Source organism: Periplaneta americana, chromosome 2 (genome assembly GCF_040183065.1).
Source record: "Periplaneta americana isolate PAMFEO1 chromosome 2, P.americana_PAMFEO1_priV1, whole genome shotgun sequence".
Lineage (NCBI taxonomy): Eukaryota > Metazoa > Arthropoda > Insecta > Blattodea > Blattidae > Periplaneta > Periplaneta americana.
In genome coordinates, this window is record NC_091118.1 from 185,961,767 (window position 1) to 185,978,571 (window position 16,805).

Below are 16,805 nucleotides of genomic sequence, written 5' to 3' on the forward strand. Positions count from 1 at the left end.
AATATCCTCACTTAACTTTATTGCTTGACCCTTTTACTTTCGCAGAATTTCGGTTGATTGGGTAAGTTCAGAAAGTGTTTACTGTTATATGAACAGTGGCCCTGAGAAATTATGGAAATAGTGGATAAGATAACATGTTATTTCAACTACCCACGATGCAGTACAGTAGTTTGTAATCTCGTAAGCCGATGAAAAATTCTACTACGATACGAGCCAGCATTGACTTTATCACAACTAGAAACCAATTTCTGCCTTAGTTTTGTATTCCTTTTCTAAGAAATGCAGAACTCACAACAACAAAGGGACAGGTTTTCACACGTGAAGATTAGCATCGCATATTGAAATGCTGTTTAGGCTGCTAATCATTCTACTGACTTGGTGTATTTGAGATTCCCCTTGTGTGTCGCTCAAGCCTTTTTCGTTGAGTAGACAACCTTAGTAACATTTCGCACTTTCGAAACTAAGTAGGTTATGTGTAGCCTATATCTGGAGCAGAGTCAGGTTTGTAGGGGAATGACAGTATTACTCCCCCGCTGTCAAAAGAATCTCTACCTCCAGCGGCGGCGTCAGCATTTTTAAATTTAGTGGGCATTCGCGTGGGCAACTATTCTTCTTCGCGCCTCACACCACTGAAATTATTAAGAGAATGGATTACTGTATTTCAAGGAAAACTTTTATTATATAAAAATATACTCGAGCTCGTATAATTTTACTTTTTCAGTTCGAAATTGTGAATAATTCTAACTTTTCCTGCGGTCCCTTGACATTACTATACCACGTACGTACTTACTTACTGGCTTTTAAGGAACCCGGAGGTTCATTGCCGCCCTCACATAAGCCCGCCATTGGTCCCTATCCTGAGCAAAATTAATCCATTCTCTATCATCATATCCCACCTCCCTCAAATCCATTTTAATATTATCTTCCCATCTACGTCTCGGTCTCCCTAAAGGTCTTTTTCCCTCCGTCCTCCCAACTAACACTCTATATGCATTTCTGGATTCGCCCATACGTGCTACATGCCCTGCCCATCTCAAACGTCTGGATTTAATGTTCCTAATTATGTCAGGTGAAGAATACAATGCGTTCAGTTCTGTGTTGTGTAACTTTCTCCATTCTCCTGCAACTTCATCTCTCTTAGCCCCAAATATTTTCCTAAGCACCTTAATCTCAAACACCCTTAACCTATGTTCCTCTCTCAAAGTGAGAGTTCAAGTTTCACAACCATACAGAACAACCGGTAATATAACTGTTTTATAAATTCTAACTTTCAGATTTTTCGACAGCAGACTGGATGATAAAAGTTTCTCAACCGAATAATAACAGGCATTTCCCATATTTATTCTGTGTTTAATTTCCTCCCGAGTATCATTTATATTTGTTACTGTTGCTCCCAGACATTTGAACTTCTCCACCTCTTCAAAAGATAAATTTCCAATTTTTATATTTCCATTTCGTACAATATTCTGATTCACGAGACATAATCATATACTTTTTATTTTCGGGATTTACTTCCAAACCTATCTCTTTACTTACTTCCAGTAAAATTCCCGTGTTTTCCCTAATCGTCTGTGGATTTTCTCCTAACATATTCACGTCATCCGCATACACAAGCAGCTGATGTAACCCGTTCAATTCCAAACCCTCTTTGTTATCATCACATGTAATGTTAAGAAATAATCTGTAATTCGATTGTTTTTATATATAATTTGTAGTGAAATCCAATGAAATTCAATTCCAAAATTACGAAAATTAGCCCACAATGAATATTTCTGGGATTCAGAAATAATGCAGCTCTCCATTGTCATGCATACATCCAGAAATTTGAGTGCTATGTTAGGGTGATCGGACGTTCCGTTTTTAACGGGATTGTCCCTTTTTTCAGCCTCTTGTCCCCTGTCCCAACAAAAGTATGCTTGGGACGCCAAATGTCCCGTTTTTTTTTAATTGCGTTCCGTTTCCCTAAATTATTGTTAAAATTATTATGTATATTTTATTTTATTTAATAATCACGTAAAACATTGATTAATTCTATACTGTTTCCATCAGATGCCATCGTAATGAATCCAATAAAGACCATGTTAATTACAAAATGTCATTTCAAAAATGTGTCTTACATGGACTTGTATATTTTCCTGAAGGTAAGGCCAACACTTGTAGAGCAAATTCACTCATCAAAGAAATATGATGCTGACTGTACAGTTCATCTTTATGAAGAATGTTAAAATAGTTAAAAATTAATATGAGGCAAAAAAAATTGTTATGAAACAAGTTCAGAATACAGTGACATGGATATAATGTAAGGTCCAATTAATCTGAAGTATTTTTAAATAGATAAGTTAATCTAATTAATCCAGACTAGTAATATACAGGGACATCAATTTATTTTTACTTCAATTCTTATTGTACCTGAGTTTTTGAATGTACTTCACTCCCACCCCTTCTACTAACGAAGTTCAACCGTCCTCCACACATATCTAAGACCGCATATACAGTCATAGTAGCCATACGGTCATAGTAAACAGTACGTTCCAAAAATATGTTCGCGCTTTCCAGTTACGAAAGGGGTTTCAATATTGAATCATTTTCGCATAGGTACTGTCGTCCGTTTGCCTACGTCGCATTCCGGTTTCCCCCACCTGCTTCTGTTCGCCTCTCTGTAAAGGCTAGTAGCTGGGCTGTCTTAGCTCTTTTCTAAGAACATTAATTTTTGTTAGGAATTGGACGTCTACGTAATATTATACCCATACAACTGCTTAATTAACTTCAGTAACTTATTGGAATAATAAATAATCCTAATATAGTGCTAATTCAATTTAATGATAAATTTATTATACTTGTTGATGGATCAAATACTGAAAATAAGTTACTTATCATTTTCAATTTATAATTTTTATATTAATTGCTTTTTTTTTCTGTTAATGATTTAATTGGAATATACTTAAATAAAAGGGCCTAGTTAAGTAATTAACTGTCACGTGATTTCTCCCCCCCCCTTTCTATGACCCTGCGATATAACCACTTGGACGGACAGTAGATAGCATGTCTGAGTAATTTTATCTTTTCGGATCGGACAGAAGTGAAGATTGAATTTACAATACGTAAGGTACTCTTTTATAGAGTAGGTACAAAATTATTTCAACATGAGTTACTGGTACGAAGGACGAAACTGGTAATTGGGATTAGGTACAATAGTCTATAGTGCGATAATATGCACATTAGAACTGAAGCCTGTATCGAAATGAAAGGCCACCATTTTGAAAAATGTGTTTAAATATCCATATTATGATTATTTTTCAATTTAACTTCATTCTCTATATTGTACGCTAATGTGCTGTAGATAGTATAATATACACTGTATAATGAATACGTCCACATGGACAACTCAGTTCGTGAGTAAAAACATTTATTGTTAATACTGTACTGTATTTTGATTAAACAAAAACCTAATGGAAATTATCAAACTCAAAAGCGTGATATTTCCTAGTTTACGTAAATGGATGAACTACTTTTCTTCCCTCCTATACCTAGTAAAGTGATTTGTTTGTATATTACGCCAGTATCATCGAACTCCAGTCGTGGAAGGGGATAGCAAACTGTGCTTTCGGTTCTCAACAAAGTATAGCCAGGTTAATATTAGAAATGTTAGTAAAAATAAAATGATGTCTCTGTATAAACACAATGACTTAAGCAAAGATAGTATCCTTGCTACGCTGTTATATACTTGCATAATTATTGTAGCTTAGTTATTGTAAACAGTGTAGTATTTATTACTTTAAAATAAATAAAACTGGACCCTATTGCTCACTAACATTATATAAACACAAGTAATAATGAATGTTCAGATAAAATATTGATGCATATCAACTTTAATAAGTGTCCCGTTTTTTAATTTTGAAAATCTGGCCACCCTATACTATGTTGAAGGACAACAAACTGTGAGTGAAACAGTTTTCCAATCGCTCAATAAACTCGAAGAATTTTGCATGAATCGAAGATTAATTATAAAAAACAGACAAAAGTATCAAGCTCTTTTAAAAACTTCGAATTTCCTGTATTTTGACAGTGCTGTTACACAAGAGGTTCCGAGTTTGATTCCCCTGGGGGATCCATAAATTTAGTTGGATGGTTTGGACCGTTTCTCTCGAAAAAGTTGGTATATTTCAATCAAAATACCTCTGGCGTAAAAGGTAAGAAAATAATTATTGAAACTTGTCTAATTCCAAATCTTGGGTAATTCAATTTTTTAATAGGCTTTTCAACTTCGAATTAACCAAGTGTGACTGTATTAGTAGTTAGTACTGATTATCATCACGGCCGGCTATCTCAGTGGGTACAGCAACTGATTAAGCCCTGGAAGGTCCCGGGTTTAATCCTGGTTGGTAGCGGAAATGTCTCCAAAGCTCCCTGTTAAATAGAATACTGCGTCTATACCAGGGATAAAAGGAAGTCGGAGCATGGTGTCGAAGTCGCGGAAGCATGGAGCTCCATCTCCATGCCTCGATGTACCTCCATGGCGTGTAAAGAGGTTATCTTTACCTGTAATGATTAAGATTATCATACGATTTACTTTAAAATTATGTTTTATTTAACGACTCTCGCAACTTCCGGAGTTATATCAGCGTCGTCGGTGTGCCGGAATTTTGTCTCGCAGAGGTTCTCTTACATGCCAGTAAATCTACTGCCATGATTCTATCGCATTTAAGCACATTTAAATGCTATCGATCTGGGCCAGGATCTAACTCGCAATTTCGAGCACAGAAAGCCAACACTCCACCGACTGCGCCACCCAGGCCGATACTGTGAATATGCATAGACCTACTTTGAGATATGATCATTTATTATTACATCAAATATTATATTTATTCTTATAACAGACACATTTTCAGTTTTTATACTTCTCTTATGTATTAATAATAATGCTTAAATTTAATAAAGGGAGTTCTACATTTTGTGCGATATTTCAACTTTTTTTTAGGTTATTTAGCGTCTGAATGAGATGAAGGTGATAATGCTGGTGAAATGAGTCCGGGGTCCAGCACGAAAGTTACCCAGGATTTGCTCATATTGGGTTGAGGGAAAACCCCGGAAAAAACCTCAACCAGATAACTTTCCCCAACCGGGAATCGAACCCGGGCCACCTGGTTTCGCGGCCAGACGCGCTAGCCGTTACTCCATTGGTGTGGACTATTTCAAATTAAAATAATATTGTTATAGGCTACTGATCGCGTTCCAGCTCTGAAACCCTAGTCATATTAGGTCTATATCGTACAGAAGCGATTGGCAATATCCAGTCCAACGAGTCAACGTTTTAATTAATACGTTATACACCCATCATTAACAAGAGCCTGCTTGTAATTCCGTCCCGCCCCCTTCTCTCTGTACCATACCTTGTAGAGACGGAGTTGTGATGCGGACAGTATGTAGTTAAGTTCACTATTGCGTAACACTACAATAAGCAGTTCTATTTTCAGAAATACAACTCCAGAATAAAGGGCAGAGAGAGAGAGAGAGAGAGCCGTCCTCTCCTCCTCTGGAGGAGAAAAAATCGCACACTATTCTGGAGTTAAAAGCGGACCACTAGCATCTGGCATACAGTATACTGTGTACAACTGTACAGTGTGCGGAACAAACTTTAGAAGTTCCGCCTAGGCTGCCGTTAGGGGTTTGCGAAGTGTGCCCCAGTACAAAGACTCGCGCCCCTGGCTTTCAATAATTAATGAATTGATACATAAATAGGCCTATATGTATATTACATTGGCTCCTCACCAGGAGGTTTCGGAGAGAGAATTTAGATACATCAGCGAGAATTCTAAAAGAACTTTCAACAGCAGATACTTACTAATGTTATAGATGACAACAGACAATTCTGATAATCTACAACAAATAGTACTATCATTATATTCAAAGGTTTGATACCGATATAAGAGATGTTTTACTTCAAAAATTTAAATAGGAAATTACATTGGTTTATTTAGCATCTGGAAATTCTTTTGCTTCATTTTTGTATCCTGTTCCAAAGTGTAAGCTACAATATCAAAGTTCTACCCAGAAGTTCAGATATCATCTACACTGCACTAACAAGGGAAGGGTTTCGGCTCGAACAGGAATTTCGTATCCAAAATTTGTATACAGGCCCATCTTTACATCTCTGGCTCCCAAAAGCATTCGTTTGTGTAATGTGTGGTTTGTCTGTTAGAGCACTGTACAAGTTGAGGGGTGGGGAGAGCACTGCACAAGTTAAGGGGATGGGACACCTTACCTGTAAGCCTAGCCTAGCCTAGCCTAGAAGCTAGTGAGAATGGTAAAATGTCTAAAGCCCATTTAAGAACATTTTTCTCCAACATTCTGTCTGAAAATATTGCAGCTAATCAAAAGTGTACATTGTTGTGTGAGTCATTGAATGCGCACAAGGACGCAACCTTAATAAATGAATCATTCCAAGGCTAGGACATGGAATGTATGATCATTCCACCTAAAAAAAAACTAAATATGTCCAGCCTCTGAATATCTATTTCCTTAGACAATACAAAATATATGCTCGGAGGATAACAGATTACATAAGGACTTTTGCTGAGAATCCAGAACTTAACTTGGGAAATCGAGTGTTTATAATGAAAATGCACTCTGTTATTCATAACCAGTTGTCTGCTCCAGTATACCGCCCTATGCTTCAGTATTCCTGGCAGTCAGCTGATTACGTGAATCGTGAACAAGTCACGGACTTCAAAAATGTAATTCAGGTGGCATTTGATTTTTCAGCACTGGAGTGTGGTTCAGAAGATTGTTGAGGTGTTGCTTCTGTGTGTTGTGATTATTGCTATGCTCCATGCTGTTTCATGCATTTTATAGAGAATCCTCATGTACATTTTTAAAGAAGTGTATTGACCAATACCAACCAAACGGAGAGTTACACAAACGAATGCTTTTACGGTCTTCATCACCATTGCGAGGTAAGCGTCTGTACAAATTTTTAACCAAAAATTCCTGTTCGAGCCGAAACCCTTCCCTTGTAAGTAGAATAAGCGGACAGCTTAAAATACTTGGGGTGTACTATGAGTAGTAACATGAGCTACAGCCAGGAAGTCAAAAGACAAAGGAAGCTTTTAACAGAAAATGAGCACCTTCTGCTGTCTAAACTTGCACGCCAGTAAAGGTTTACACTTGGAAGTTGTTTTTACTTGCGTGCCAATAGCTATTGGCGCCAATAAATCCATGCACGTGTGAACTCACCAAAATACATTATAGGAAGAAGAAGAAAAAATAAAAGCCACTGTAATGCTTGATGCAGTTAAAGGACAAAACCCCAGCATCAGCAGCTGCGAATATAATACCCTATTTATGTTATTATCTCTTCTCATCATTTTATTAAGAGCTAACGCCAGTGACTGAAAAATACTGGCACGATGCAAGAGACACTCTCATACGCCACGATGACCATGGAATGAAGGAATATTGGAAGAGCTGCATGACATTTTACGTCGTTATTTAACGACGCTCTATTAACTACTGTCATCCTCTGAGAAGTTTAGTGCTGAGAGGAATGAGGTTCCGACTATTCTAACGCGGTACTGGAGTGGGAGGGAACAGTGACAGCGGCAGTCTGGAAGGAAGTACAATCATACTGAAAACATTCGCCCAATTTACGAGAGCATTATGCCTGTTAGCTTCCTAACGTATTTTTGGCGAGATAGAGATACAACCATTCCTACTTACGTGTTCAGAGAAGAAAAGTATTGTATAAAATGTTATTCATTCATTCATTCATTCATTCATTCATTCATTCATTCATTCTTTTATTTATTATGTATTTATTTAGTCTGGTGAAGTTAAGGCCATCTCATCACCAGAAATACAAATACAATAAAATAAATAATGAAAAGAAGAATCATACTATAACATTTGGTGATTAGTAGAATTGAATTAAATTTGTAAAGTAATCAATTTAAATATACTGTAGGCTACTGCTGAACTCATTTGAGAAGTATAACTACTTGATTTGTATTTTAAGACATCACCAACAAATGATTTTCGCATGACATTATAGGAATCTGTTTTTAACGGTACCAATCACACATATTCTAAAATTCCAATAGAATAAAACCAACAACTTTTTTACAGCATGTTTCCTTAAAAATGACTTGTAACGGTGAAATGTTTAATATGAGTACTGGTAATTCATATAATATTAACATAGCTGACATCAGGGAGATGTCTGAGCAAAAATTGCAACAATATATTTAATATATTAATAACAAAACCATATAGGCCTAGGTAAACAATATGCATATGACATATTCACACACTACTACAAACTGAAGACTGCATATTTTTGGACGATTAATACTTCCCATTCCGCTCGGCTCGGCTTGGTTGTAGCAACAAAAGAATCTACCTGCAACCCCCCGGCACCGATGGCAAGAATACCTCAGGTCCCAGCGCTAAACTCGTCGGAGGAAGACAGTACTGAGTGTGATATTTGGCGAGATGAGGCCGAGGATTTGCCATTACCTGACATTCGACTTTCAGTTGGAGAAAATCTCGACGAAAACTCAACCAGCTAATCAGCCCAAGCGGGACTCGAACCCACGCCCGAGCGCAACTCCGGATCAGGAGGCAAACGCGCTACCGCCTGAGAACGCCGGTGGCTAACTGGAGGACACAGACAAGGCATATTATATACATGAATAATCAAGAATAGTGGACGCATCACTGTTGAGAGTGACGTGACATAACAAGATTACAAATCATCATAGTATCGCCAGGAAGCCTTCAGCAAAAGTCCCCGCTGTTAGTAACACCGAACGTCACAGGGTGCGCGATATTCTGAGGCATAGCGGAATATTTACAAGGAAAATACGTAGCGACTTCTTTTCTGTATCGATAAGTTCATCACACGTAAATACAACGTGATCCTGGGAATATAAGGGAGACCATTTAAGTCTATCGGCACATTCAACGAAAGGCTACGCTGTGGAGAAGGACGTTTCCTAGAAAATAAGCAGGTATTGTATTTCTTTATCCTATTGATAGTTCAAGTCCGTCTCATAACAAATTATTCAACACTTTTAAAACAGACAGAGATATGACATGATAGTAACACTATTAAAATACCACACCGTCATTTACGATAGTAGTCCTACATTAGCAAGTATTAAGACCCATTCACAATGAAAATTAAACATAACCATGGATGGGCAACTCGTGCTCACAAAGTGCTAAAAAACCTTGAAAGACAGAAAGACAGACGGAGCCAGCCGCAGCAGTTACAAGTTGTTTGTAGTTTCGCTGCAAAAGCCACGGTGCGCTCTGGCGGCTCGTGCAGGTGGTCGTGATTCTACTCCATGATTTGAATTTCAGAATGACGCATGACACAATAATTATAGTAATTTTAGACAGACTGTACCTAAACACATAACAAAATTATATTATTTCCTAGCTTTGTAAATTAGTTTAGTACTGGAAACACAAACTGAATACAACCTTTTCAAGATTCAACAAACATAACTGCAACATTTATTATTACATTATTTGTTAATATTTCTTATTATAAGTCTTATTTGAAACATAGAACGCGAAAATTTTCAAGTCCTTATACATTAAAGAGTATTCCTCTGTTCTCAGAAAGGTAATAGCTGTATTCGCAAATAATCCCAAATTCAAGGAAGTATTTTTCACATGTCACGGCAAATGAAATAAACTTACTTCTATGCTCTTTCTGTACATTGAGACCTTTTACACTTCTTTCTTGTATTAAACTCGGACTCAAGCATATACAGTATATATATGGAACCAAGGAGTATATTTGGAAATTCTGACTTAGGCAGCATTACGAACGGTTCGATCTTTACTAAAACCTTCACTGTACTTAATTGTAACATAAACTCTGCAGTGTTTGGGAAAAGTGGCATAAGTCAGTTTTCACAAACTTTTTTATTAATTTATTGACAACTTACGGAACATCTGCTCGCTTGGGAAAAGAGACATAAGTATTTCTCCCATTACAATAATTCATACAGAAGAAAATCAAATCGACATAAACCAATGTGAAGACAGTTTTTTTTCCTTCTCCTGTAAAATTAACATTTTTGACTTGTGCCACTTTTCCCGAGCACTACAAAAATGTCATGCGTAAGAAAGTGTAATAGAACATAATACAAGCTTTACCTCCCTTCTTAATCAAAAAATCTTTCTCTTTCGACTCATCATTAAAGGGAAACGATCTGGGGATTATATTATTTTTCACTTAAAACGAGCCGTCACTGACTGCAGACGCGAGCAAACTTGTATACAGACACTGTAGCTAGTACAGAGTCCGTTCTACCTGCACTGAGGTTGTGTTCACACTTCAAGAGCACGAGTTGCCCACCCATGAACATAGCCGTAACATAAGCACAGAAGTTTGCGCCCAGGCTACCAAATGGGATCATTCACAATGATTCACATAAGCATTGACATAAACATTACCGTAAGACGTTAACATGAAAGTTTGCAAACTCCAAACTCAGAAGGCCTTAATTAAGGATATGCTAATTTTAAATAAAATCTTTTATTTATAAGTATAATTTTATAGTCATCTTCTAAGATTATATTTTATAACTAGCCGTACCCGTGCGCTCCGCTGCACCCGTTAGAAATAAATATAAAGTAATTACATAATTAAAATAGGACATTTGGTCCAGGGAACATTCGTGTTTGATAGAAGGATAAATCGTTTAATATGTTACTTAATTTAAATTGTATTCAAATAATTAAAATGCGATCATTTTGGTCCAGAGAGCACTCATTTGGTGCAATTCCTTTAACACGTTTCTTAATTTTTATTACTTGCAACCATAGCTTAATGAACATTGACATAATTTAGATTTAATATTTATACTTTATTTTACTTGCTATATGTTTCCATTGAATTATGGTAATAACTTAATTTTAACACTCGTTTTCTACGTATTTAGTAAGTGGCGCTTGGTCCACTATGGTTCTGAACCCTTCAAATAACTTAAATAACATATTATATTATATTATATTATATTATATTATATTATATTATATTATATTATATTATATTATATTATATTATATTATATTATATTATATTATATTATATTATATTATATAAAAAGTGTGTTGATAACGGATGTACTCCGATAAGTAAGTTTTTAATTTGTTATGGGGGCTCTTGAATCTCAGGAGGAACAACTTTTACAACAGCGCAACATAATCTGCTTGGCTCATTACCCAATTTGTTTGCATTGCATTTAATGCATATGTATTTTATGTATTTTAATACGTTTCAATTGAGCAAGTTTAAAATTTGGATTATAAAATAATGGAATGCTAAGCTAACATACTATTACTGCGTACTAAATCAATACACTCTCGTTGTTCGTTAATTCTCTGAGATTAAAATGAATGTGTAACTTACATAAACATTATTTTAAGAAATACAGGAAACGAATATACAGAATAACCTATCAAGTTTCCTGTGCATAAGAAGCTATTTTAATCTTACCTGTCCTCAATTCACTCAGAAGTTACTGTAATAACATTACAGCATTATGTCCATCTAGAGAAACTACACTTTCCAATGGTGAAATAATAATTAATTATACAAATCGCTTAATTTAGCTTCCGATATTACTTCATACAAACACAGAAACATTCTCTGTAGGCTATCTTTGATATCTTTCTATTGTTGTCCAAGGCCCCTTATAGACGAAGTCATTTGTTTTTTATTTCATTACATGGCCTTAGATGGCAGTTATTTTAATTTTAAAACTCATTTATCTCATTAAATATCAGTCCTATCAAAATTTTTCAAAGAATTAAACTTATCGGAAATGTTTTTTAAAGAAACTTTTGTTATGTAATATTTTTCACAAAAATCAATATTAAGCGAGATATTTCGATTTATTTAATTCAGGCCCCCTTATAACCCCCCTTTTAAATAATGTATTTTGAATGCCATATAGCCTAAAATCTAAGTTACAACGAACTTAATTTATATTCCAATTTTCATCGAAATCCGTTCATCCATTATCGCGTGAAAAGGTAACAAACAGACAGACAGACAGACATAAAAGGTAAAAAGGTAAAGGTATCCCCGTAACATGCCATGAAGGCACTTGGGGGGCATGGAGATAGAGCCCCATGCTTTCCATGACCTCGGCACTAGAATGAGGTGGTGTGGTCGGCACCACGCTCTGGCCGCCTTTTACCCCCGGGAAAGACCCAGTACTCAATTTTATAGGAGGCTGAGTGAACCTTGGGGCCGTTCTGAAAGTTTGGCAACGAGAAAAAATCCTGTCACCACCTGGGATCGAACCCCGGACCTTCCAGTACATACAAACAAAAATTTCAAAAAAGCGATTTTCGGTTTCAGGGTGGTTAATTATATATGTTAGGACCAATTATTTTTGGAAAATCGAAAATTACCAGAAAATTTTCGGCTACAGATTTATTATTAGTATAGATTGATAGTCAATGGTGCCTAATTATTACATTCTATTTTTATAACAATATTCATATTTAATTAATTATATTTATTTGTTATTAATTTCCGGATCCTCGTGGTCATCCTTAATTAAGGCCGGACGAGTTATTTCTCTCTCTCTCTCTCTCTCTCTCTCTCTCTCTCTCTCTCTCTGATTTGCAAACAGAACACAATCGTGGAGCGCTGAAGTTTACGACAGAATATGAGGAAATGGCGTCGTTGTTATGTTTCCATGGTTACCAAGTATGTTTGCTGTTATGTTTATGTTCCCATCGTGAATGATCGTATGACTTCTTGATTTTACCCTAACGTTTATATTCTTAAATTAACGCTTACGTTATGTTTAATTTGCATTGTGAATGAGCCTTTTACTGCAAGACGACCATGGGGAACAGATAACGGTACGAAGTGATCTTGTGAATATAACAAGTTTTTTCAAAGGTAAGAGTTTTAATTGCTTATATCTTCCTTACTTTCTATTCAATCTTAAAAATTATGACACTGCTTTATTACACAAGAAATAAAGTTTTTATGCAGCATCCACTGTTTCTTGCAAAATTTTAGTAACTATTACACCAGTTGTCACTGTAAGTATTCTTATTTTTTTCCATAAGTTTCTTCAAGTTTTGATACACGCTTCTGGAAAGAACTCATACTACATTAAGGGGAGAGGATGGTATTTTTGATGAAAAATGACTAAATTAAAAAATATATATATTCTTTAAAATACCCTGTGATATGTGTGGATCGCCATTTTTAAACTTCCTGCGTTATGGATTTTTAAATCACTCGCCCACTTTTATTGTTGTTTCCTGTAAATTAAATTTTCAAAAAAAAAAAAAAATGTAATACCCTTTGATATGTGTGGAATGCATTGCATTACATTTTGTGGGTATTTGTGCCCTTATCGGATGGTGAGACGTCATTTTTAAACTTCCTGCGCTATGGATTTTTAAATCACACGCCCGCTTTTATCGGTTTCCAGTAACTTTATTTTTTTTTTTTGCTACATTGCCAGACAAAATGGATATAATATCTGAACTATTAAAGATACATGCATGAAATTTAGAACACACATTCTTTAGACTATTAGGAAAGTTTTCTCTGTAACAGAATTTTGTTAATTGATTTCATTTTAAAAATACGTCCGTTTGTTTGCAAGAAAGGAAATCAGAAAATTGTTACTAAATTTTAATTGTTTATTTTACAAACGTAGGGACTAATATCAAAATTCTGTTACAGACAGTTTGTAGAACATACGTTTCCAAATACATTGCAAAAACTGTTTGAATCTATCTTTAAAAACGGTTTAGATATATCAGTTTTAGTACAATCCTGCATTGGGTATATTTTTTTCAAATTTGGGCCCCCAAATAATTTTTTTTCAAAATATTTTTATTTGGTTGAGTTGCCACAGCTATGAGCTCTCTACATACAAAAAAATTAATAATTTACACTAAATAGGAAAAAAGTTTTAAAAAATACCATCCTCTCCCCTTAAAGCATTATGGGTAGGCCTACGAAACAGTCGAAAGGCTGCTGAAGATCTACATCTACATCTACATTCGTAATGATTAGGCTTGTAATGTTAGGAACCGATTGGGTTCAAGTTGACTATCCGTTTACCAGTCAGTACTCTAACATGCGTAAACAGTATACCTGCTGAATAATAATGTCGAAGGTTAAAGATTCTCAGGCGCATATTTTTGGAGCGGAATTTGGTGAGTGTTTTGAAGTGAATGACAGAAAAATTACATGTAAATTATGTAATACAATAATGCGATGTGATAAGCGATATTATATACAGAGACATTGTAGGCCTAGGAGAAGAAAAGAAATGAGGAAACTCAAACTCATAATTCTATGACGATTCTTCTGTACGTAACAAAAGTTAAGTAAAAAATATAACTCTGTATTGCTATGCAGCGTATGTTGACTTTTAGAGCTGTCCAGATTTGTTTATGTTCACTTTGTTATTCGCGTAATCGATCACAGAACCAAGTCAATGTCCTCGTACTACTTCACATCCCCGACCTATGTATCATGCTGCAATCAACTTGTGTGATCGGTCCCCAACATTACATGCCTAGTTATGATATTTCATAAATGCGATATGAGTTTGCAGAGATAATACCATTTCTTCTTACGAATATAAATAATAAAACTCACTTTTACTTCAGTTAATCCGTTGAAATGATCCTACTCAAAACAAAATACTTTTGTGCGAGATCGAGCGTATTTGCTTGGTTTCCGCACAAAACCAATCCGCGGAAAGTCTAAAATTCCACATTCAGTATTCCCAACCTAACACACATAACAATTTCCCTTTTCTTACCGCTTAAATGACATATTGATTTTACTGCTTTAGGCTTTTAACATATTATTTTTAGAGACGTTCAATATAGTAATAATTATAAATTGGAAACTTACCACTGCAATTTCACCTAAATTTCACTGTTAATTATTGTTTTTAAATATTTGCAAAAATTAAGTAAACTCTAAATCATTACATAACCTTACCGTTTGTTTTAAGTTCGCATTTATAGACTGGGGGGAAAAAAAATACAGACGTATATCACGGCCTGCTGGAGTATAGTAAACACAGAAAACATTTTAAAGCAACAATGTTGAAGATAGATATTTTAGTTTTTAAAAGTTGCCGTCATTGAACAGAAACCAAGATGGAGATTTCATTGCAACTAATTAGAAATTCCTCTTTCAGGTATGTAATAAACGATCTTCGCACAAAATAATGTACAATACACGAGCGGTATGTTTTCTTTCAATTCTCGGAAATTAAAAAAGCTCAACTACGTTTTCCTCGAACATGAAAACTTAAACATACCGCTCTTGTAACGCATATTACTATTGTATGATGTATATAAAATAACAAAGATATTATGATTTACCGCTTACTCTTGAACACACTATATTTCAACTTTTTGACAGAAATAGGGTCTTTCAACGACAAGGATAGCGTCTTTGTTGCTCACACAAGATGATACTGCCAATAATCAGATCATAGCATATCCTGATCGTAAAAGATAATTTTAAATTGACAGTGTAGACGGGTGTTAAACTACATGTAGTTATGAATAAATTCTAGCTAAATACGTTATAATCTATTCAGTTCTAGCAGTAATGGCATAGTGTACAAATCCTATGGTTAAATATTACGGACAATATAACCTAGGTCCTAGAAAGATAGGACCTACTTTATCAAATAATTTTTGTTACTAAAATTCTGGACAAGAATGGTAAATGTTTATACTCGAAGAAGCAGTTTTATTTTTTATTTGGTTATTTAATGACGCTATGTCAACTATTAGATTATTTGGCGTCGATTAAATTCGTGATAGCAGGATGGTATTTCGGGAGATGAACAGAAGATTCACCATAGATTACCTGGCATTCGCCTTACAGTTGGGGAAAACCTTTGAGAAACCCAATCAGGTAATCAGTCCAAGTTTGAATCGAACCCACGCCCTTGTGCAGCTCCAGATTACCAGGAAAACGCGCCTGCCGTCTGAGCTACGTCAATGGCTCCAAGTTAATATGTAGTATCTTGCAACACTGGCAGATGAAAAATGTGATTTTAAACTGCAGTGACGAACACGGTAAGAGACAAATAAAACTAGAACAAGTGATGTCCTCTGGTACTTGTGGTGTTGAAGCTTCCATATTTCATTTAATTACACATTAGAATATGAGGAAGACAAATGCGAGGGGAGAAGTGAGTTCAGCATTGATATGTGCCTAAGACATCAGGTAGCATCACACTGACAACGAAAAAACATTAGTCTGCTAGACAGGATTCGAACTCACAGCTGAGATATCTATACGAGGTTACAGACGAGTGCCCTAGTTGCTTATACCGTGGCCAGAATAAGAGATAAACTGTTCTAATTCGATAACACCCCCGTAAACTACAGTGTAAGAATTCGGAAGCGTACATGCACATAATACCTATATGGGAAAATTCGGTTTTCTGTAACTGAAAAGTGTGTTTAGTTGGAGAAAAAGTACAAAATGTTTCGTGTATCGTGGGAACCAGGGGCGTACGCAAGGAGGTGTTACCGGGTTTGAACCCCCCTTGAACTTAAAAAAAAAGGGTGAATGTTACTTATGTCTCGCCCACTATAGGAGACATAGGCCAGTCGACTAAGGCGCTTGCTTGCCGATCCTGGGTTGCGCTCGGGCACGGGTTCGATTCACGGTTGGGCTGATTACCTGATTGGGTTTTTTCCGAATCCTCGGCCTCATCTCGCCAAATACCATCTCGCTATTGCCAATCTCATCGACGCTAAGTGTG

At 35.8% G+C, this 16,805-nt stretch overlaps 1 protein-coding gene across 2 annotated transcripts in view; it reads left to right on the plus strand.

The window, feature by feature from the left end:
- LOC138694927 (dopaminechrome tautomerase-like) overlaps positions 1 to 16,805 on the plus strand; it is a 60,658-nt gene that overhangs the window by 13,650 nt on the left and 30,203 nt on the right. Inside the window, exon 1 of one of the 2 annotated variants that reach the window (XM_069819121.1) lies at positions 8,823 to 9,005. The exons of the other annotated variant lie outside the window; for it this stretch is intronic. The gene's annotated coding sequence lies outside the window, so the exon portion shown is untranslated. Of the gene's footprint in view, positions 1 to 8,822; positions 9,006 to 16,805 lie in introns of those variants that run through there. 2 annotated transcript variants of the gene reach the window in all.